Raw genomic sequence first — 24965 nt, forward strand, 5'->3', positions numbered from 1 at the left:
GGCATTATGACTGGGGTGATGTAGGTTCTGACATGGGCCGATCGGGCCTCCTGCGAGCTTGCAATGGGGACGCCGGAGCCGCTCCTCATATTTGCTCCATCCTCGGCCTCTTGTTATCCTCGCGCCTCCCCGCCATTAGGGCTTCAACGGCGATGTACTGATTGGTGCACTAGAGCATCTCGGGGATGGTCATGGGTGGCTTCTCGATGAGCGACCAAAAGAACCTCGAGGGCCACAAGCCCATCAAAAATGCCTGCATGGTTATAGAAGGATGAGCGTCCGGGAATCCCCGGATTTCTACGACAAAGTGCGCCATGAATTGGAAGAGCGATTCGCTCTCATGTTGAGATAACGCCAGCAGGGTGGCGATGGAAGGCTTGGGTCACACGCTGGCAAGGAAGTTTTGCTCAAACTCCCTTGCGAGCTGGTTGAAGGATGAGACTAAGAGCTGGTGTAGCCGACTGAACCATGTTCGTACCGGTCCTCTGAAGGTGGTTGGAAAAGCTTACACATCAGGGCATCAGAGGTGTCGTAGAGGGCCATCTGAGCCCGAAACACCGCGACATGCTCCACATGGTCAGAGCCACCGTCGTATGTCTCCAATGTTGGCAGCTTAAAGTTGAGAGGTATAGGCTTGTCCTGTATTTCCTGAGTAAAAGGGGAACCGCCCAAGCTACCTTCGTTCGACTCGCTCCGTGACTTCTGGAACTCGCACTAGAACTCGTCCAGGCGTTGGTTGACCCGGGACATCTGGATCCTGAACGAGTCATCCGCCAAGTCAAACGATATAGTGTCAGGCTCGAAGCGGGGCGATGTGATTCGGTAGGGTGCGGGTATGCTCTGCTCGGGTGGACCTCTTGGGTCCGTCATTTGGTCTCGGGCTTCTCCAGTCCCTACCTGCTCCCTGCTCGGTCTTTGTTGGGTCGAGTCAGGGGACTGAGCTACTAGTTGCACGATTTGAGAAATGAGTGAAACGAGCGTCTGCATCATCCCTGCCATTGCTTGCACTTTCTTGGTTAGGCTGAGCAATGCCTCGGGCGATACAACCGAGGGTCTTATGGTAAGTCCGGGGGGCGACAACCCCGGGTCATTAAACAAGCGCCAGTAGCGATCTGGCATCGAGGCTGGGATCCCCCAATCTCTTAGGGTAGGAGGGACTAATCTCCGGGCCCGACGGAGGGGAGACCGGTTGGTGGTTCTCCCTTGGGGAGAGCTCTTGCAAGATGCTCCTATGACATAGCCCTCCTTCTAGCACCAAAGATGCTGGTGAACAAATGTGCCATGGCTGGTGAGTCAGCACGGCCTGGTCTATGGGTCGATGTTGGGAGCTCTCTGTTGGCTGATTTGGACGCCGAGGTGGGTCGGGCCCTCGCGACGGGGTATTGATCAATGTTTCTCGGTCCGGGTGTCATCTATGTCGAGCAGTGTCTCTCCGTTCTCGGGCCGGTTAGTAGCTTGCCTTTGTTCGTGGGATGGCGATTCTCAAGTCGAGGCGCTCGGGGCTTGAGGGTGTTTGTTTGCCTGCAAAAAAGGCCTTTGTCGGGTGATTCCCAACTTTGGCCCCTCCGATGAGCAAGTTAGTTGTGGGTCGAAATTATTTTTCTACCTCACTTAGGATGGATGTCGGCCAGAGGTCTTTATACTACTGTACGAGAGTCGGTCGTATGCGGGTTGGCATGGTGGACGTGTCAAACAGTGCCTTGGTATGGATTCTGACTTGGCATGTCTTGGGGGTGACGCCGTCTCGGGATTCCCGGGACGAGATGTGCCGAGCAACGCCTTGGTATGGATTCTGACCTGACATGTGGCATCGGCTATGACGTGTCTTGGACCTAAAATATGCCTTATCAGGATCCACCTTCAGTCCACTATCCTCATTCCTTTCACAAGAATTGTCATGCCTTCTATTTGGTCTAACCTTCCCATCAACGTCCACAAGCTTTGATTTTGAGGTTTTATCCAACTCCATAAGACTGACCTCATCCCTTTTCAACCATTTACAATCATCATTCTTGCTTTAACTCCCTAGCTCAGCCAGTGCTACCTCACTTGCCCTCTTTTTTCGCTTCTTCCCAAACTCCCCAGAGGAGTCACCGCCATCTCTTTCCCATCACAAACATGCAAGGAACTCCTCTTCTCCGACTCCAGGTCTTTGGAGACACTAGCTCCCGAGCTGGCAACCCACTCTTCAACACTCAACTTCCTCCCCCACGAGGTTCTGTCCTCCTCGAAGTCGGACCTCTCTCTCGAACGCTTGCCTGAACCATGCGATCTATGGTGAGAGCTCCGCGGCATCTTCAAGAGGTGCCCAACACCCTAATTTCGGACCTCGAAACAAGAAACCGCAGTTCTAGCGGAATCCCACAGAATACCAAACAAACCCTTCCAAGAAAACAACCACCCACCAAGCCCGACCTTTCATCGAATTGATCAGGCGACGAACTCAAGGAGGCCGCCGCCACGATAAAGGAAGTGGAGATCAATCATTCATCTTGGGGCCGAGAGAGAGAGAGAAAGAAATGAACAGAGTATCATGGGCTTAGCTGGTTTTGCTTAAGTCATGCGGCACTCTTACATGTCCGTTCGTAAAGGTCAATCTCCCCGAAACCTCTTATGGTCCCTTAAGACCTACAAAAGAGAAAACGGGTTAGAGAAAATGTCTCACTCGGGATCCACAAGCAAACATTTCAGGAATCACTTCATAGACAATGCAAATTACAAATAGACTTTACAAGCTCTGAATGGTTGTACAACAAAGGGTCAAAATGGTCCACTACAGATCGAGTATCTCTCACAAGTGTCCACATGACACAACCTTTATTTACAAGCCTAAGAAGGCCACCAAACCTAACTAAAACAGGGCTGTTAAACCTTCGACCATCCCTCTACATGCTGTGCAAAGCATGAATAAACCAAAAGACACGGACATACATGAGCATTACATTGAACATCCTATTTAGAATTTTGTCCGTGACATTCTCCTCCACTTATTCCTTCGACATCCTCGTCGAAGCCTTTGCCGACACTGTAACTTCTTGCCTTTACTGAGTCTTCAATCTTCTGCTCTAGCTACAATGCACCTCTTAGCTCCCAACTGCTCTCCGCTGCTATTGTTGAGTAGTCAAACTTTTGATCTGCCATGCTGCTTCAACTCGTCAATGACTCTGACTCTAGTGTGGGGTTGGCTGAGTTGTGTTAATCCCTGTTGGTTCCTACGGATCCTCCAGATGAAGGAAAAGACCATCCTTACTATGCGCCATTCTCTCAAATACCTCATGCTGCTTGAACTGGATGGATGCTTGTTGGAGCTTTAACGAGTATCGCCTCACAAACTTTCGAAGTTTTTGATCCTTCCTCTACAAAATTTGTCCATCGACTCTTCTTTCATTGAGTTGTTACTTCTAAGTAGATTCGCATCACTTCCGCTTTCGATTGGCATTCTGTTGGGAAATGAAGCAGATAATCTACTCTCAGTAGCATTGATCACTATTAGTGAGGATTTGACAACTATTGTCTTCCATTATCTTCGAAGGGTCTTTGAACTTGTGCAAAGCTTCTCTGCTGGATAGATAAGAGAAGTAGGATACTCGGTTTCGCCCATTCTCTTAAAAGTTGAGAAGGAAATTATTACTTGACTTTGCCCGCCTTCTCAAGAGTTGTACTCCATGCATCGAGCTAATTACTGACCTTCGCCTGCTCTTTGCTCATACTTTTGAAGCACTCAAAGTGTTTGCACTCCTTGCATTGAGTTAACTACTGTGATTCACCTTCTCAATGCCATCGAACTTCTGGAATGTAGGAAGTTTTCAACCCAACTTGGAGTAAGTCTCTAATAGTTTTGGTCGCCCTTTGGGATTGTATTGTCTTCTCCATCAACCCTACCGCCTACTCCACTGAGTAGCAAAGGTATAGCACCGCATACTGCCTACTTCATCCCTTGGTCGTGCATTCTTGCACCACCCAAAGTCTTTCACTTTCGACTATCTTAATAAGAAGCTCTTAGACACCGGTCTTACGAAAATCCTTGGCCTTTACCTTTCAACCTTGTCTCGATACTTGGAGTTTGCCTCTATATGCTCCACCTCCTCGACTCCTTTCATGACCAAGCACTCTCCCTCCATGAGAGCAAGGGATCAATGACTTTCATGGAAGTCCTGCCTCTGCAGTACCATGGCGCTGCCATGCCCATGGCCCTACTATCCATCGCCTCGCATCTGCATCCCTTTTCTTCACGATCAATAGATATGTCTTTGTGGCACTCCTCCGAGTCCACCTCCATTCTAACTGATGCTTGATTTTGGGTAGCTAAGTCCCTCTAGACTTGTTATCGCTTCCTCACCCCTTTCGACCCCTTGCTTCAATACCTTTGTGTTCTCCAAGCAGCTCCCTTTGGTCGATGGAAAGACAAACTACAAATCTCATGCATAGCCTCTACCATCATGTTGTAGGGTTTGCACCGATTCTGTTCTCTTTAGCTTCCTTGGTAGCAACGTTTGCTTACTCAACCTTGTCCTCTGACTTGTCGGGCTCCCTTAAGCGAATATAGGCTCTGGAGTAGTCCAACTCTCTAGCTACTTCGATCATACCTCTGCATGATCAAGTCCCTCCTATGGGACTCATTGGTACTTGCATTCGAACTTTTCCCTTGGTGGAACACACCCCCCATATGCTGATAACCAAGGCTTTCATCCAATGCAAAACTTAATGCACGCACGGAAGACCTGCCTCTGTGGTACCATAATCTTCACTCCTTGAATCCATAGTCCTTCTTACTATCGTGTTGTTCACCGAAGTGGAGCCCCCAGTAGCTCATGATCATACCTCCATATGATACAGTCCCTCATAGGACTATATCGTGTGTATCGTATTGCTACAAACTATTCCACCACGATCCGTCACACCATGTCGCCTCCTGGTGACATCTCCATTGCATTCTGATCCTTGTGGGATGAACTCAAATTATGATCCCTCCATGTGTGGCCTCGGCCAATACATCATAGGGTCTCTTCCACCTTCGATTTTGTTCGCTCCTTCGGTAATCGACATTCATCCACCCGCTCTTGGGTCACACCTAGATGAAGCATCGCTCTAGGACAGTCCGTCGCCTAGTAGCTCCCGAAGTCCATTGACTTCGCTGAAAATGGTGCACCGTTGTCTGGATCCTAGGCCTCTGCCCTGTTGAATCTCGTATTTTGATGATGAAACTACTTCATATATGTTTATGATTTAATCTACGTTTTGAGTGACGTAGGATGCTTCGATCAGGATGAGACAATTAAAGAAGGAAAATCATGTTGTGCCGGAGGAAAATGTCAGAAGATTGGACGTCGGACCGGTGGATCAGTCAATGTATCGACAGAAGGCTTCGGGCCGTAGACTCGGGCATCGGGCCAAAAAGAGCGGGTATTGTGCCAAGGATATCGGAGTTGTGGAGTCAACTGGCCGATTGGGCAATAGGCTGCAGGAGAGGACAAAGAGCCGAAGAATCGGACGAAACGTCGAGGGACCAATGACATGCCGGACAACTTGGTTAATTGCTTAGGATTAATTGTCTCGTTCGAAGTTTTATTTTAAGTGTGCAGGATTAACTACGATGGAAGAAAGAAATGCAGTAGGAGTTGCTCCGGAGTCAAGACAATGATCACGTTGGGAGTTCGACGGAAGTTCGGACAGTCGTCGGAGGTTCTGTGGGAACAAATCCGAGAAGTCCATGAGCTTGCCAAAGAAGCTCGTCAGAACTCGCCAAGTGGATCGTCACAAGTCTAAGAGTTTGCCGGAAGTCCGTTGGAGCATCACCGAGGGTTCATCGGATGATCGACGGAAGTTCGCCGGAAGCTCACCGGAAGAAGCGATTGATGCACCGGAGCAAGTTGCAGTAAATGTCTTAGGAAATATCGTATTTAGCACAATGATTAAGTTGGAAATGGGAGGTGATCCCATTAACTTAATCTTGGGGCAATTGGGCCCCTAAAAAACCCAAATTGGGCCGAATGGATCAACCCATTCGGACCCTGATTTCTACCAGGCGGTTGAACCGCCCAAGCCAGGCGGTGGCACCGCCTGGGCTCAGTCTCCGAGCGAGACTGGGCGATGCAACCGCCCTAGCCAAGTGGTGGCACCGCTTGGGCTCGGTCTCCGAGCTGTGGCTGAGCGGTGCAACCGCCCTAGTCAGGCGGGGGCACCGCCTGAACTAGGTCTTCGAGCTATGGCAGGAGGTGCAACCACCTCTGACAGAGGTGGCACCGCCCAGAGGCTCAATCTTCGAGCTCTGCCAGGCGGTGCAACCGCCAGATCCCGGAATTCCGAGAATTGACAATTTTGAGCTCCAAATTCAAACTGGGTTGGGGCCTATAAATACCCCACCCATTCAGCACTGAAAGGGCACTCGAAACCACCGAAATCCTGATCTTATTCTGTGATTCTTAGAGCTCAAAATTGTTGTAAAGGCCAAAAGTTCTTCTCTCTCTTTTCTTCCAAGTTCTGATCTTTAAAGAGAGGAGAGAAAATTCTGTAAGGGTTGTCTCATAAGCCCATCAAAAGGAGTGAAACTGTAAAAGGGTGGTCGGCCTTCGCCTATTGAAGGAAGGCCTCTAGTTGACGTCAGTGACCTCGTCGGTGGAGGAAGCCAAAAGTGGAGTAGGTCAAGATTGACCAAACCACTCTAAATCTCGGTTTGCATTTACTTTGAGCATATTATCTTTACTGCAAACCTCTTCAAAAGCTTACTGCTTTCTGCGCATATACGATTGGGTTTCAAGTTTTGCACTTTCCGAATCGACGTTTAGACATAAATCAGTTTTATCGTACGATCATCATATTTCAGTTTGGGCTTACGTTTTGATTTCTATCATAACTGCAAACTGCCTTTATATCCTTACTTTAACTGCATCTTGTTTAATCAAGTGATTTACGAATCAGCATTTAGACGTAAATCAATTTTTTCGTACGAATATCATGTTTCAGTTTGCGCCTACTATTTGATTTGCACCATATCTGCAAACTGCATTTATATCTTTGCTGCATCTCGCTTAATCAAAAGTGATTTACGAATCAGCTTTCTTACTGAAATCACTTTTATCGTACGAACACTGTTTTAATTGTCGAAAGTTTTCCGTTGCACTAATTCACCCCCCCCCCTCTTAGTGCTCTTGATCCTAACAATTGGTATCAGAGCCCGGTATTTCTCATTTCGGATTTACACCCGAGAGAAATAGCTCTTTATGGCTTTCAAGAGGGCTTATCGGTTGTTCGTCCACCGTTGTTTAACGGATTGGACTACACTTATTGGAAAACTCGAATGAGAGTTTTCTTGATTTCTAAGAATTTGGATTTATGGAATATCGTTGAAAACGGTTTTCAACTTCCCTCTAAACCGATGAACGAATGGTCGGATTTGGAGAAGAAGTATTTTTCTTTAAACGCAAAGGCTATGAATGCCTTATTTTGCGCTTTGGACAAAAATGAGTTCAATCGGATTTCTACATGCGAAACAGCTTTTGACATTTGGCGAACACTTGAAATCACGCACGAGGGAACTAGTAGAGTCAAAGACTCGAAAGTTAATATTTTATTGCATGATTTTGAGCTTTTTCGAATGCAACCAAATGAGACTATAGGCGACATGTACACCCGTTTCACGGATGTCGTCAATAGTTTAAGAGCTCTTGGAAAATGTTTTTCGGATTTTGAACTCGTAAATAAGATTTTGCATTCTCTTTCTAAGAAGTGAGATTCAAAAGTAACTGCAATACAAGAAGCTAAAAACCTAAACAACTTACCACTTGAAGAACTAATTGGTTCATTGATGATATATGAAATGGTGCACAATGCACATGATGAACATGATGAACAAAATCACCTTCCACAAAACAGGAAAGATTTGGAACTCCGGACAAATGAATACCACTTGAGCGATGATTCAAGTGATGAGGACAATGATGAACTTGAACTTCGAACACTAAATCTTAATAAGTTTATTAAACAAAAATCTAAAATAAACAATAAACTTCAACGAAGGAAGACGCCAAAGAAGAAGAACACAAAGAGGGATGAATCGAGCTCCTCCGAAGACGAGGAGAAAATCAAGAAAGGCGAGGTGGCAAACTACGCCTTAATCACTTTCAATGATGAGGTAATCGAAATCCCCCTAATTTATTTTGAAATTACTTGATGCTTTCATGATGTATTTTCTTTTTTAGTTTAGAATTAATTTACATGTTTAAAAAAAATAATTATGATCATGCTAAGTAATTTCGAAAATGATAATATTGCATGATAAACAAATAAAATGATTTTGATTGAAAATATGAAATCATGGTTAAGAAGTAATAATGTGTATTACGTTGATTTCCATTATTATTTCTCGATTTTGATTAAAAAAAATCATGTTTGATTTGAAGAAATGCATAATGATGTAATATTAAATATTTTGATTAACAATTTTATGCATGAGATTTTAAGCTATACATGATGATAAGCATGTGTTATTTTCATGAGTGTATTTAAAAAACTATGGCAAAAATGTGCTCGAATGCATGAACTTGTTTTTCGGACTTTCTTGATTCAATGTTCAAATCACTTAATTGCCATGATGATTTTACACTATTACATGCCTTAATAACATGTTGGAAATTATGTGTTTTGGATACAAAAATTTTTATGATCATGAGCATGTTTTATCTTTATGATTGAACTTGAAAATCTATAGCAAAATCTTGTCCGAATGCATGAAAGTGTTAATTTCATTTTCGGATTCGCTTAACAATTGGTATCCTAACAATCGGATTTTCTCATACACTTATTATATAAAAAATATTTTTCTGAAATGGATTTGATGAAATGATTCCTGCTTATAAATTCCATCTTGAAATATGGATGATAGTGTTTTTACTTGCAAAGATTTGTTTCACATACATATCTTGATCCTAACAATACAATGAGATTTCTTATACAAAAATAATTTAAAAATAATTTTTACTTGCAAAAATTTGTTTCACATACATATCTCCTATGATTCATGTGTAGAGAAAGAATTTATAAATCATAATACAATGAGATTTCTTTTGTAAAAATAAAGTGTTTTTGTGATTCTTTGCTAAAGAAAATAATTATTAAAATCATGATCTTGATAATTATAACATGAAGTTCTTTATAAATCAAGATCGTTCATTATGCTCCCTACATTTATCAAAAAAGAATTCTTCAAATGAAGTGTAACTTGTCTTTTGATTTCTCATAATTCAATGAAGTGTCATATTGATATCTTGATACTTGGAATATTTTAAAATGTGATCTTGATAAGAATGTTTCAAGTTGCTCTTTGTGCTATATCTTTTCAAATGAATCATGAGCCTTGATATCATATATTTCATAATATAGAAATAACAAGATTTTTTTGCCTTGTATGTCTTGTGTGATGATTGTACATCAATTTGCTTTATTATGAATTATATGAATCTTGATCGTGAACTTGTTAAGAAAAAATTTAATGAACCATGAATCATATCTTTGGTATTCACGAATTGATCCTAACAATTGATCCTCATTGATATCTTTCATTGATATGATAAATTATCATCTCATGATATATCGCATAATTATATCATGCTTTGCGATTGTATCATGTGATCTTTGCTGAATTTTCACAATGATATTCTTCATGACATGATTTCTTTGCATTATTGTCTTGTATACTTCATGTGATAATATGAATACATGAAACACTTATGATATGATTTTTATGCAATTCCTTGTATTCATGAAATGTTTATCTCATCACCTAATAATTCTTCTTGATATTCCTTATGTGATGATAAGAATACATGAAATATTCATTAATTTGTTTTGATGTATACAAATAAGAAGTTTCGATCATGTATGATATACCCACTAATGATGATTGATTTATTTTTTGGTATCGTGCATGAAAATTAAGGTTTTTGAAATTGTGTATGTTTTAATTTGAATATATAATGATGCACAAATAAAATTGATACTTATCTTTATCATAATCTGAAAATTGAAAAAAGGGTCTTCCCTTCTTTTTGACAATGATAAAGGGGGAGCAAGAATTTCTAGCATGGATATCATGAAAAGAGGCAAACTAGCTAGCTTACACAATTCAAGATGAAAGCAAAAATTACACTCCTCTAAAGAGAAGATGCAAATGTAACACTTGCCAAATTGTTTGCTTGCCTCATGTAAAACATTATCTCTTGCTAGTTTGGCATTTTGCTAGCTTGCACTATGCAATAGGAAGCAAGAATCATAAGCTTACACAAGAAAGCTATCTTGCATTTGCTTTCGAAATTTTTGCTAGCTTGTATGTAGTAAAACTTGCATATCGTAAAAATTGCTAGCATGTAGTATAAAAGAGAAGCAAATAGTTGCTATCTCAAGAAAATTAAACATGCTAAACTTACACCTTGCAATGGAAGCAAAATTGCGAGCTCAAACATTACAAAGGAAGCAAAAATTTGCTAGCTTGCAACTTGCATATTTCAAGAAGCAAGAGTTGTCTTCTTGAACATCTCTAAATTGCTAGCTTGCAAGTTATAAAATGTTGTAACATTGCTAGCTTGCATGTTCTAAAAGCACTATCGTGTATGCTGTAAAACTTGCATATCTAAAACTTGATAGCTTGAATGTTCTAAGCATGATGTAATATTTGCTGAATTTTCTGGCTTCAAAATTGCATGATGATAAAACTTGATATTATGTTTTTCATGCAATAAGTTAAACTAATATTCCAAACACAAGAATAGTTGGACTTCTCCTTTTTGTTGATGACAAAGGGGGAGAAGTATGATGTTATGCATAAGTTTATGCATAAGTTCATGATGACGTGTTGCAAGTATTCATGATGAATATTGCAATGAATTGAATTCAGTTTGAATTCAAGGTTCTATCAATATGGCATATTGATAGGGGAAGTTTGTTTAAACTCCGGGAGTTAAGTTTAACTCCGTCATCAAGTGGTTGTTATCATCAAAAAGGGGGAGATTGTTGAATCTCGTATTTTGATGATGAAACTACTTGACATATGTTTATGATTTAATCTGCGTTTTGAGTGATGTAGGATGCTTCGATCAGGATGAGACAATTAAAGCAGGAAAATCATGTTGTGCCGGAGGAACATGTCAGAAGATTGGACGTCAGGCTGGTGGATCGGTCGACGTATCGATAGAAGGCTTTGGGCCGTGGACTCGGGCATCGGGCCAAAAAGAGCAGGTATTGTGCCAAGGATATCGGAGTTGCGGAGTCAACGGGCCGATTGGGCAATAGACTGCAGGAGAGGATGATGCGCCGAAGAATCGGACGAAGCGTCGAGGGACCAATGACATGCCAAACAACTTGGTTAATTGCTTAGGATTAATTATCTCGATCAAAGTTTTGTTTTAAGTATGCAGGATTAACTATGATGGAAGAAAGACATGCAGTAGGAGTTGCGCCGGAGTCAAGACAATGATCACGTTGGGAGTTCGAGAGTTCGACGGAAGTTCGGACAGTCGTCGGAGGTTCTGAGGGAACAAATCCGAGAAGTCCATGAGCTTACCAAAGAAGCTCGTCGGAACTCGCCAAGTGGATCGTCGCAAGTCCAGGAGTTTGCCGGAAGTCCGTAGGAGCATCACCGAGGGTTCATCGGATGATCGACGGAAGTTCACCGGAAGCTCGCCGGAAGAAGCGATTGACGCACCGGAGCAAGTTGCAGTAAATGTCTTAGGAAATATCGTAGTTAGCACAATGATTAAGTTGGAAATGGGAGGTGATCCCATTAACTTAATCTTGGGGCAATTGGGCCCCTGAAAAACCCAAGTTGGGCCGAATGGATCAACCCATTCGGACCCTGATTTCTGTCAGGCGGTTGAACCGCCCAAGCCACCACCTGGGCTTAGTCTTCGAGCGAGACTGGGCGGTGCAACCGCCCCAACCAAGAGGTGGCACCGCCTGGGCTCGGTCTCCGAGCTCTGGCTGAGCGGTGCAACCACCCCAGTCAGGCGGTGGCACCACCTGAGCTCGGTCTTCGAGCTCTGGCAGGAGATGCAACCGCCCTTGACAGAGGTGGCACCTCCTAGAGGCTCAGTCTTCGAGCTCTGCCAGGCGGTGCAACCGCCTTAGTCAGGCGGTGCAACCGCTAGATCCCGGAATTCCGGGAATTGACAGTTTTGAGCTCCAAATTCAAACTGGGTTGGGGCCTATAAATACCGCACCCATTCAGCACTGAAAGGGCACTCGAAACCACCGAAATCTTGATCTTATTCTGTGATTCTTAAAGCTCAAAATTGTTGTAAAGGCCAAAAGTTCTTCTCCCTCTTTTCTTCCAAGTTCTGATCTTTAAAGAGAGGAGAGAAAATTCTGGAAGGGTTGTCTCCTAAGCCCGTCAAAAGGAGTGAAACTATAAAAGGGTGGTTGGCCTTCGCCTATTGAAGGAAGGCCTCTAGTTGACGTCGGTGGAGGAAGCCAAAAGTGGAGTAGGTCAAGATTGACCGAACCACTCTAAATCTCGTTTTGCATTTACTTTGAGCATATTATCTTTACTACAAACCTCCTTAAAAGCTTACTGCTTTCTGCGCATATATGATTGCGTTTCAAGCTTTGCACTTTCCGAATCGGCGTTTAGACGTAAATCAGTTTTATCGTTCGATCATCATATTTCAGTTTGCGCTTACATTTTGATTTCTATCATAACTGCAAACTGCCTTTATATCCTTACTTTAACTGCATCTCGCTTAATCAAGTGATTTACGAATCAGCATTTAGACGTAAATCAGTTTTTTCGTACGAATATCATGTTTCAGTTTGCGCTTACTATCTGATTTGAACCATAACTGCAAACTACATTTATATCTTTGCTGCATCTCGCTTAATCAAAAGTTAAAGTGATTTACGAATCGGCTTTCTTACTGAAATCACTTTTATCGTATGAACACTATTTTAAGTGTCGAAAGTTTTCCGTTGCACAAATTCACCCCCCCCCCCTCTTAGTGCTCTTGATCCTAACATGCCCCTACCAGCACAATCTTCGCTGCGCACCGCTTCCTTCCTGGCAACTTGAATGGCAACACTATGGCATATTCTTTAAGAGTACCCGCCTCTGCATCCTCTTGCCTCGTGCCAAGGCCTTCTAAACCCAACTTCACCTCTACAAGTTGAGTCTGTTAGGATCAAGAGCACTAAGAGGGGGGGGGGGGGGGGGTGAATTAGTGCAATGGAAAACTTTCGACGTTTAAAACTATGTTCGTATGATGAAATCATTTTCGACGTAAAAGTCGTTTCGTGTAGATAATAACTTTGAAAGCTTACGGAAACGTATTTGAAGTAAAGGAATGCAGTTTGCAGTTAAGATAGAAATCAGAATGTAAGCGCAAACTAAAATATGATGTTCATACGATAAAATCGATTTCCTTCTTAACGCTGATTCAGAAAATACTTAACTATGAAACACATTTGTAAATGAGCAGAAGGCAGTATGCTACTTAGGAGGTTTGCAGTAAGGTAAGCAGCAAGAATAAATGCAAACCAGAGAAGACGAGAGTTTATAGTGGTTCGGTCAATCGTGACCTACATCCACTCCTCCGATTCCTCTTCCGTCGGGGCCACCAACATCCACTAACGATCTTCCTTTACTAGGCGAAGATCAACCTTCTTACACCCCTCTTCTCCTTTTACCGGGTTTAGGAGACAACCCTTACAAGCACTCACTCTCCTCTCTTAAATAGAATTCTAACACTTAAGCTAGAGGAGGGAAATTCTAGAGATTGCAGCAGTGTTTTCTCTCTTTTAATCTCTCTGTGCTTGTGTGTTTTACCCAGGGATGGGAGGGGTATTTATAGGTTCCAAACTAGTTTGAATTCCAAGCTAAAGACTATCATCTTCCTGAATTCCGGGGTATGGCGGTTGCATCGCCTGACAAAGCTTGGAGACTAAGCCTTTGGGCGGTGCCACCTCCTGTCAAGGGCGGTTGCACCGCTTGGCAGAGCTCAGAGACTGAGCCTCTGGGCGGTGCCACCGCCTGACAGGGGTGGTTGCACCGCCCAGTCTCGCTCGGAGACTGAGCCCATGCGGTGCCACCGCCTGACCTAGGTGATTGCACCGCCCAGCTTTCCTGGGAGATCATCTCCTGGGCGGTGCCACCGCCGACCCTAGCGGTGCCACCGCTTGGCAGGAATTCTGGTCCAAATGGGTTGATCCATTCGGCCCAATTTAGGTTTGTCAAGCACCCAATTGCCCCCAGATTAAGTTAATGGGATCACCTCCCATTCCTAACTTAATCTACATGCTAACTACGACATTTCTTAAGACATTTACTACAACTTGCTCTAGTGCGTCAATCGCTTCTTTCGACGAGCTTCCGACGAACTTCCGTCGATCATCTGATGAACCCTCGGTGATGCTCCTACGGACTTCCGGCAAATTCTTGGACTTGCAATGATCCACTTAGCGAGTTCCAAAGAGCTTCTTTTGGCAAGCTCCTGGACTTCTTGAATTTTTTTCCACAGAACCTCTGACGACCGTCCGGACTTCCGTCGAACTCTTGAACTTCCAATGTGATCATAGTCTTGACTTCGGCGTAACTTCTACTACATGTCTTACTTCCATCGTAGTTAATCCTGCACATGTAAAATAAAACTTCAATCGAGATAATTAATCCTAAGCAATTAACCAAGTTGTCCAGCATGTCATTGGTCCCTCGACGCTTCGTCCGATTCTTCGGCGCATCGTCCTCTCCTACGGCCTATTGCCCATTCGGCCAGTTGACTCCGCAACTCCAATATCCTTGGCACAATACCCACTCTTCTTGGCCCGATGCCTGAGTCCACGGCCCGAAGCCTTCTATCGATACATCAACCGATCCACTGGCCAGACGTCCAATCTTTTGACATGTTCCTCCGGCACAACATGATTTTTCCTGCTTTAATTATCTCATCCTAATCGAAGCATCCTGCGTCACTCAAAACACATATTAAAACATAAACATATATCAAGTGGTTTCATCATCAAAATACGAGATTCAACAATCTCCCCCTTTTTGATGATGACAATCACTTGATGACGAAGTTAACCTTAACTCCCGGAGTTTAAACAAACTCCCCCTATCAATATGTCATATTGATATAAACTCTTGGATTCAAAAATTCAAGCAACATGTCATCATAAACTTATGCATAAACTTATGCATAACATCATACTTCTCCCCCTTTGTCATCAACAAAAAGGAGAAGTCCAACTATTCTTGTGTGTGGAATATAAGTTTAACTCATTGCGTGAAAAACATAATATCAAGTTTTATCATCATGCAGTTTTGAAGCTAGAAAATTTAGCAAGTGTTACTATTGAATCTCGTATTTTGATGATGAAACTACTTGATATATGTTTATAATTTAATCTGCGTTTTGAGTGACGTAGGATGCTTCGATCAGGATGAAACAATTAAAGCAGGAAAATCATGTTATGCCGGAGGAACATGTCAAAAGATTGGACGTCGGGCCGGTGGATCGGACGACGTATCGACAGAAGGCTTCGGGCCGTGGACTCGGGCATCGGGCCAAAACGAGCGGGTATTGTGCCAAGGATATCGGAGTTGCGGAGTCAACTGGCCGATTGGGCAATAGGCTGTAGGAGAGGACGATGATCCGAAGAATCAGACGAAGCGTCGAGGGACCAATGACAGGCCGGACAACTTGGTTAATTGCTTAGGATTAATTGTCTCGATCAAAGTTTTATTTTAAGTGTGCAGGATTAACTACGATGGAAGAAAGATATGCAACAGGAGTTGCGCAGGAGTCAAGACAATGATCACGTTGGGAGTTCGACAGAAGTTCGGACAATCGTCGGAGGTTCTACGGGAACAAATCCGAGAAGTCCTTAAGCTTGCCAAAGAAGCTCATCGGAACTCACCAAGTGAATCGTCGCAAGTCTAGGAGTTTGCCGGAAGTTCGCAGGAGCATCATCGAGGGTTCATCAGATGATCGACGGAAGTTTGCCGGAAGCTCGCCGGAAGAAGCGATTGATGCATCGGAGCAAGTTGCAATAAATGTCTTAGGGAATATCGTAGTTAGCACAATGATTAAGTTTGAAATGGGAGGTGATCCCATTAACTTAATCTTGGGGCAATTGGGCCCCTGAAAAACTCAAATTGGGCCGAATGGATCAACACATTCGGAACCTGATTTCTGCCAGGCGGTTGAACCGCCAAGGCAGGAGGTTGCACCGCCTGGGCTCAGTCTCCGAGCGAGACTTGGAGGTGCAACCGCTACAGCCAGGCGATGGCACTGCCTGGGCTCAGTCTCCGAGTGAGACTAGGCGGTGCAACCTCCCCTGACAAGAGGTGGCACCGCCTGAGCTCGGTCTTCGAGCTCTGCCAAGCAGTGCAACCGCCTCGGTCAGGAGGTACAACCGCCTGAGCTCGGTCTTCGAGCTCTGGCAGGAGGTGCAACCGCCCCTGATAGGAGGTGGCACCGCCCAGAGGCTCAGTCTTCGAGCTCTGCCAGGCAGTGCAACCGCTCCAGTCAGGAGGTGCAACCGCCTGATCCCGGAATTCCGGGAATTGATAGTTTTGAGCTCCAAATTTGAATTTGGTTGGGGCCTATAAATACCCCACCCATTCAGCACTAAAAGGGCAAGAACTAACACCGAAATCCTGATCTTGTTCTGTGATTTTTAGAACTCAAAATTGTGGTAAAGGCCAAAAGTTCTTCTCCCTCTTTTCTTCCAAGTTCTGAGCTGTAAAGAGAGGAGAGAAAATTCTGTAAGGGTTGTCTCCTAAGCCCGTCAAAAGGAGTGAAACTGTAAAAGGGTGGTTGGCCTTCGCCTATTGAAGGAAGGCCTCTAGTTGACGTCGGTGACCTCGTCGGTGGAGGAAGCCAAAAGTGGAGTAGGTCAAGATTGACCGAACCACTCTAAATCTCGGTTTGCATTTACTTTGAGCATCTTATCTTTACTGTAAACCTCCTCAATAGCTTACTGCCTTCTGTGTTTTAACGAACGTGTTTCAAAGTTCAGTGCTTTCCGAATCGGCGTTTAGACGCAAATCAGTTTTATCGTACGAACATCATAATTCAGTTTGCGCTTACGTTCTGATTTCCATCATAACTGCAAACTGCCTTTATATCTTTGCTTTAACTGCATCTCACTTCATCTCAAGTTAAAGTGGTTTACGAATCGGCTTTCATATCGAAATCGCTTTTATCGTACGAACGTCGTATTTCAGTTTGCGCTTACGTTCTGATTTCTATTATAACTGCAAACTGCCTTTATATCTTTGCTTTAACTGCATCTCGCCTTATCTCAAGTTAAAGTGGTTTACGAATCAGCTTTTATACCGAAATCGCTTTTATCGTACGAACGTCGTATTTCAGTTTGTGCTTATATTCTGATTTCCATCATAACTGCAAACTGCATTCATATCTTTGCTGCATCTCTCCTAGTCAAAAGTTGAAGTGATTTACAAATCGGCTTTCTTACCAAAATCACTTCTATCGAACGAACGCAGTTTTCAATTTTAATAGCAGAAGGTTTTCCGCTGCACTAATTCACCCCCCCCCCTCTTAGTGCTCTTGATCCTAATAATTGGTATCAGAGCGGGGTTAACTCTCAAACAGATTAAAACCCAAGAGAGATGGCATACGCCGGAAACCAAGAGGGCCATTCTATTACACGTCCACCCATGTACAATGGGACGGACTACCCTTATTGGAAAACTCGAATGAGAGTTTTCTTGATTTCTATGAATTTGGATTTATGGAATATCGTTGAAAACGGTTTTCAACTTCCCTCTAAACCGATGAACGAATGGTCAGATTTGGAGAAGAAGCATTTTTCTTTGAACGCAAAGGCTATGAATGCCTTATTTTGCGCTATGGACAAAAATGAGTTCAATCGGATTTCTACGTGCAAAACGGCTTTTGACATTTGGCGAACACTTGAAATCACGCACGAGGGAACTAGTAGAGTCAAAGACTCGAAAGTTAACATTTTATTGCATGATTTTGAGCTTTTTCGAATGCAACCAAGCGAGACTATAGGCGACATGTACACCCATTTCATGGATGTTGTCAATAGTTTAAGAGCCCTTGGAAAATGTTTTTTGGATTTTGAACTCGTAAACAAGATTTTGCGTTCTCTTTCTAAGAAGTGGGATTCAAAAGTAACTACAATACAAGAAGCTAAAAACCTAAACAACTTACCACTTGAATAACTAATTGGTTCTTTGATGACATATGAAATGGTGCACAATGCATATGATGAACATGATGAACAAAATCACCTTCCAAAGAATAGGAAGGATTTGGAACTCCGGACAAATGAATACCACTTGAGCGATGACTCAAGTGATGAGGACAATGATGAACTTGAACTTCGAACACTAAATCTTAATAAGTTTATTAAACAAAAATCTAAAATAAACAATAAACTTGAACGAAGGAAGAGGCCAAAGAAGAAGAACACAAAGTGGGATGAATCGAGCTCCTCCGAAGACGAGGAGAAAATCAAGAAAGGCGAGGTGGCAAACTTTGCCTTAATCGCTTTCAATGATGAGGTAATCGAAATCCCCCTAATTTATTTTGAAATTACTTGATGCATTCATGATGTATTTTCTTTTTTAGTTTAGAATTAATTTTCTTAAAAATTACATGTTTTAAAAAAAATTATGATCATGCTAAGTAATTTCGAAAATGATAATATTGCATATTTTATGATAAACAAATAAAATGATCTTGATTGAAAATATGAAATCATGGTTAAGAAGTAATAATGTGTATTACGTTGATTTCCATTGTTATTTCTCGATTTTGATTAAAAAAAATCATGTTTGATTTGAAGAAATGCATAATGATGAAATTAAATGTTTTGATTAACAATTTTATGCATGAGATTTTAAGCTGATGATAAGCATGTGTTATTTTCATGAGTGTATTTAAAAAACTATGGCAAAAATGTGCTCGAATGCATGAACTTGTTAAGATTATTTTTCGGACTTTCTTGATTCAATGTTCAAATCACTTAATTGCCATGATGATTTTACACTATTACATGCCTTAATAACATGTTGGAAATTATGTGTTTTGGATACATAATTTTTTATGATCATGAGCATATTTTATCTTCATGATTGAACATGAAAATCTATAGCAAAATCTTTCCGAATGCATGAAAGTGTTAATTTCATTTTTGGATTCGCTTAACAATTAGTATCCTAACAATCGGATTTTCTCATACACTTATTATATGAAAAATATTTTTCTGAAATGGATTTGATGAAATGATTCCTGCTTATAAATTCCATCTTAAAATATGAATAATAGTGTTTTTACTTGCAAAGATTTGTTTCACATACATATCTCCTATGATTCATGTGTAGAGAAAGAATTTATAAATCATAATACAATGAGATTTCTTATGCAAAAATAAAGTGCTTTTGTGATTCTTTGCTGAAGAAAATAATTATTAAAATCATGATCTTGATAATTATAACACGAAGCTCTTTATAAATCAAGATTGTTCATTATGCTCCCTACATTTATCAAAAAGGAATTCTTCAAATGAAGTGTAACTTGTCTTTTGATTTCTCAGAATTCAATGAAGTTTCATATTGATATCTTGATACTTAGAATATTTTAAAATGTGATCTTGATAAGAATGTTTCAAGTTGCTCTTTGTGCTATATCTTTTCAAATGAATCATGAGCCTTGATATCATATATTTCATAATATAGAAATAACAAGATTTCTTTGCATTGTTGTCTTGTATGCTTCATGTGATAATATGAATACATGAAACACTTATGATATGAATTATATGTAATTCCTTGTATTCATGAAATGTTTATCTCATCACCTAATAATTCTTCTTAATATTCCTTATGTGATGATGAGAATACATGAAATATTCATTAATTTGTTTTGATGTATACAAATAAGAAGTTTTGATCATGTATGGTAGGATGTAATTTGACAAATTTAGTACCATCATGTTGCAAAATAAATGATGATTAGGAATCATGCATTAATGATGATTGTATATTTTATGATTTGGCATGATGCATGCAATGATGAAATATTCATGAATTTGAAATTATGCATGCAATACTTATGACAATGATGTACATGATGTATTGCATATGATATGTATCATGAATGCTTTAAATGATGAATGTTTGGTATCATGATCAACATGTTGATAAATGCTTAAAAATGTTAATGTTTGAGTATCATGTATGATATACCCATTAATGATGATTGATTTATTTTTCGATATTGTGCATGAAAAATAAGGCTTTTGAAATTGTGTATGTTTTAATTTGAATATATAATGATGCACAAATAAAATTGATATTTACCTTTGTCATAATCTGAAAATTGAAAAAAAGGTCTTCCCTTCTTTTTGACAATGACAAAGGGGAGCAAGAATTTCTAGTGTGGACATCATGAAAAGAGGCAAACTAGCTAGCTTACACAATTCAAGATGAAAGCAAAAATTACACTCCTCTAAAGAGAAGATGCAAATGTAACACTTGCCAAATTGTTTGCTTGCCTCATGTAAAACATTATCTCTTGCTAGTTTGGCATTTTGCTAGCTTGCACTTTGCAAAGAAAGCAAAAATGACACTTCTCAAAAGAGAATAAAGAGATTGTTATCTTGAACATTACAAAGGAAGCAAAAATTTGCTAGCTTGCAACTTGCATATTTCAAGAAGCAAGAGTTGCCTTCTTGAACATCTCTAAATTGCTAGCTTGCAAGTTCTAAAATGTTGTAACATTGCTAGCTTGCATATTCAAAAAGCGCTATCTTGTATGCTGTAAAACTTGCATATCTAAAACTTGATAGCTTGAATATTCTAAGCATGATGTAACATTTGCTGAATTTTCTGGCTTCAAAACTGCATGATGATAAAACATGATATTATGTTTTTCATGCAATAAGTTAAACTAATATTCCAAACACAAGAATAGTTGGACTTCTCCTTTTTGTTGATGACAAAGGGGGAGAAGTATGATGTTATGCATAAGTTTATGCATAAGTTCATGATGACGTGTTGCAAGTATTCATGATGAATATTACAATGACTTGAATTCAGTTTGAATTCAAGGTTCTATCAATATGGCATATTAATAGGGGGAGTTTGTTTAAACTCCGGGAGTTAAGTTTATCTCCGTCATCAAGTGGTTGTCATCATCAAAAAGGGGAAGATTGTTGAATCTCGTATTTTGATGATGAAACTACTTGATATATGTTTATGATTTAATCTGCGTTTTGAGTGACGCAGGATGCTTCGATCAGGATGAGACAATTAAAGCAGGAAAATCATGTTGTGCCGGAGGAACATGTCAGAAGATTGGACGTCGGGCCGGTGGATCGGTTGACGTATCGACAGAAGGCTTCGGGCCGTGGACTCGGGCATCAGGCCACAAAGAGCTGGTATTGTGCCAAGGATATCGGAGTTGCGGAGTCAACTGGCCGATTGGGCAATAGGCTGCAGGAGAGGACGATGCGCCAAAGAATCGGACGAAGCGTCGAGGGACCAATGACATGCCAGACAACTTGGTTAATTGCTTAGGATTAATTGTCTCGATCGAAGTTTTGTTTTAAGTGTGCAGGATTAACTACGATGGAAAAAAGACATGCAGCAAGAGTTGCGCCGGAGTCAAGACAATGATCACGTTGGGAGTTCGAGAGTTCGACGGAAGTTCGGACAGTCGTCGGAGGTTCTGCGGGAACAAATCCGAGAAGTCCATAAGCTTGCCAAAGAAACTCGTAGAAACTCGCCAAGTGAATCGTCGCAAGTCCAGGAGTTTGCCGGAAGTCCGCAGGAGCATCATCGAGGGTTCATCGGATGATCGACGGAAGTTCGCCGGAAGCTCGCTGGAAGAAGCGATTGACGCATCGGAGCAAGTTGCAGTAAATGTCTTAGGGAATATCATAGTTAGCACAATGATTAAGTTAGAAATGGGAGGTGACCCATTAACTTAATCTTGGGGCAATTGGGCCCCTGAAAAACCCAAATTAGGCCGAATGGATCAACCCATTCGGACCCTGATTTCTGCCAGGCGGTTGAACCGCCCAAGGCAGGAGGTTGCACCGCCTAGGCTCAGTCTCTGAGCGAGACTGGGAGGTGCAACTGCTCCAGCTAGGCGGTGGCACCGCCTGGGCTCAGTCTCCGAGCGAGACTGGGCGGTGCAACCTCCCTTGATAGGAGGTGGCACCACTTGAGCTCGGTCTTCGAGCTCTGCCAAGCGGTGCAACCGCCTCAGTCAGGAGGTGCAACCGCCTGAGCTCGGTCTTCGAGCTCTGGCAGGAGGTGCAACCGCCCTTGACAGGAGGTGACACCGCCCAGAGGCTCAGTCTTCGAGCTCTACCAGGCAGTGCAACCGCTCCAGTCAGGAGGTGCAACCGCCTGATCCCGGAATTCCGGGAATTGACAGTTTTGAGCTCCAAATTTGAACTGGGTTGGGGCCTATAAATACCCCACCCATAGAGCACTGAAAGGGCAAGAACTAACACCGAAATCCTGATCTTGTTCTATGATTTTTAGAGCTCAAAATTGTTGGAAAGGCCAAAAGTTCTTCTCCCTCTTTTCTTCCAAGTTCTGAGTTGTAAAGAGAGGAGAGAAAATTCTATAAGGGTTGTCTCCTAAGCCCATCAAAAGGAGTGAAACTGTAAAAGGGTGGTTGGCCTTCGCCTATTGAAGGAAGGCCTCTAGTTGACGTCGGTGACCTCGTCGGTGGAGGAAGCCAAAAGTGGAGTAGGTCAAGATTGACCGAACCACTCTAAATCTCGGTTTGCATTTACTTTGAGCATCTTATCTTTACTGCAAACCTCCTCAATAGCTTACTGCCTTCTGTGCTTTTACGAACGTGTTTCAAAGTTCAGTGCTTTCCGAATCGGCGTTTAGACGCAAATCAGTTTTATCGTACGAACATCATATTTCAGTTTGCGCTTACGTTCTGATTTCCATCATAACTGCAAACTACCTTTATATCTTCGCTTTAACTGCATCTCGCTTCATCTTAAGTTAAAGTGGTTTACGAATCGGCTTTCATATCGAAATTGCTTTTATCGTATGAACGTCGTATTTCAGTTTGCGCTTACGTTCTGATTTCCATTATAACTGCAAACTGCCTTTATATCTTTGCTTTAACTGCATCTCGCCTTATCTCAAGTTAAAGTGGTTTACGAATCAGCTTTTATATCGAAATTGCTTTTATCGTACGAACGTCGTATTTCAGTTTGCGCTTATATTCTGATTTCCGTCATAACTACAAACTGCTTTCATATCTTTGCTGCATATCTCCTAGTCAAAAGTTGAAGTGATTTATGAATCAGCTTTCTTACCAAAATCACTTCTATCGAACGAACACAATTTTCGATTTTAATCGCAGAAGGTTTTCCACTGCACTAATTCACCCCCCCCCCTCTTAGTGCTCTTGATCCTAACAGTTACATCATGCTTAGAACATTCAAGCTATTAACTTTTAGATATGCAAGTTTTATAGCATACAAGATAGCACATTCAAAGATATGCAAGTTGGCATATTTGCTTTTCTTGAGATAAGCACGATAGCACATTTTTGCATTTTCTTGAGATTTCAAGCTAGCAATTCTCGGTGATGTTCAAGATAGCAATTTCTTCTCTTTTGAGAAGTGGAATTTTTGCTTTCTTCTTGAATTGTGCAATATGCTTCTTTTGAGATAGCAACTTTTTGCTTCTCTTTAGATCACAAGCTAGCAATTCTAGCAAATTTTATATCATGCAAGATAGCAAATTTTTGTGATGTTCAAGATGTCAAGTTCTTTTTCTTGCAATATGTAAGCTAGCAAATATTTGCTTCCTTTGCAAAGTGCATGTTTCTAAATTTGCAAGATGAGCTAGCGATATTTCTCCCCCTTTATCAATGTCAAAAAGAAGGGAAAACCCTTTGCGTCAATTTCTAAATCATGACAAAGGTGAGTAATCATTCTTATTTTAAAATTTTATAATTGAGATAAATCTTGAATTCAAATTAAGGCAATTTTAATCATGACTCACATCATATGCAATACATCACATACATCATAATAAAAGGCATAAGTATTGCATGCATAATGCCAAATCATCATGTATATAAAATATAACATCATCATTACATGCATGATTCCAAATCATCATTCTATCAAAAAATGATAATTATTGATTTTCACATTATTTCAAAAAAAATCAAAGTGTTGCATGCCTTTTTATCTAAGGGAAAAATAATAGTGTTGCATGCATTTTTATCTAAGGGAAAAATCATAGTGTTGCATGCATCGTTCCAAAACATTTCAAGCCATGCAAGCCATTTTTCCCTTAGAAATCATGTCATGAATGATAAAATCATTTGAATACCAAAAGACATGATTCATATAGTAAATATTTTCTTTAAATAGAATATCAAGAAAAATCATAAGAGTACAAAGAAGAGATATTGTTTTAAAAGAAAATCAAGTAATAAATCCAAGAACTCACAAGGAAAAATCATGATTCATTTAGAAAATTTCCTCTTATGAAAATATCAAATAGAATCATAGGAGATCGATTAATGAGAAATTTTGATTCATAATAAAATCTCATGTATCGAATGTCGAGAAATCAAAATGATGATTTATATAAAAAAATATCACAAGTTATATTCAAGAGAAAAATCATCATTCTTTTTCAACTCATTCAATTTGTCAAATCAACATTTCTTAGATATGCATGATACCAAAACATGGTTTCAAATGTTTGACATATAACATGCATAAATTCAAAAATTGAATGGAGAAGGGAATAATTCAAAGGTACAAAGATTTCAACCATCTCATAAACAAACGTAAGACCAAGTCATGAATCTAAAATTTCATGAATCAAAATGATCATCAAAGGTAATCTCATGTTATTCCAATAAATCAATATCATGATTTTGATAAAACTCATTTCAAATTCAAATCATCAAAATCACTTTTATGTT

The sequence above is a fragment of the Musa acuminata genome, chromosome BXJ1-6, assembly GCF_036884655.1.
Source record: "Musa acuminata AAA Group cultivar baxijiao chromosome BXJ1-6, Cavendish_Baxijiao_AAA, whole genome shotgun sequence".
NCBI classification, from domain to species: domain Eukaryota; kingdom Viridiplantae; phylum Streptophyta; class Magnoliopsida; order Zingiberales; family Musaceae; genus Musa; species Musa acuminata.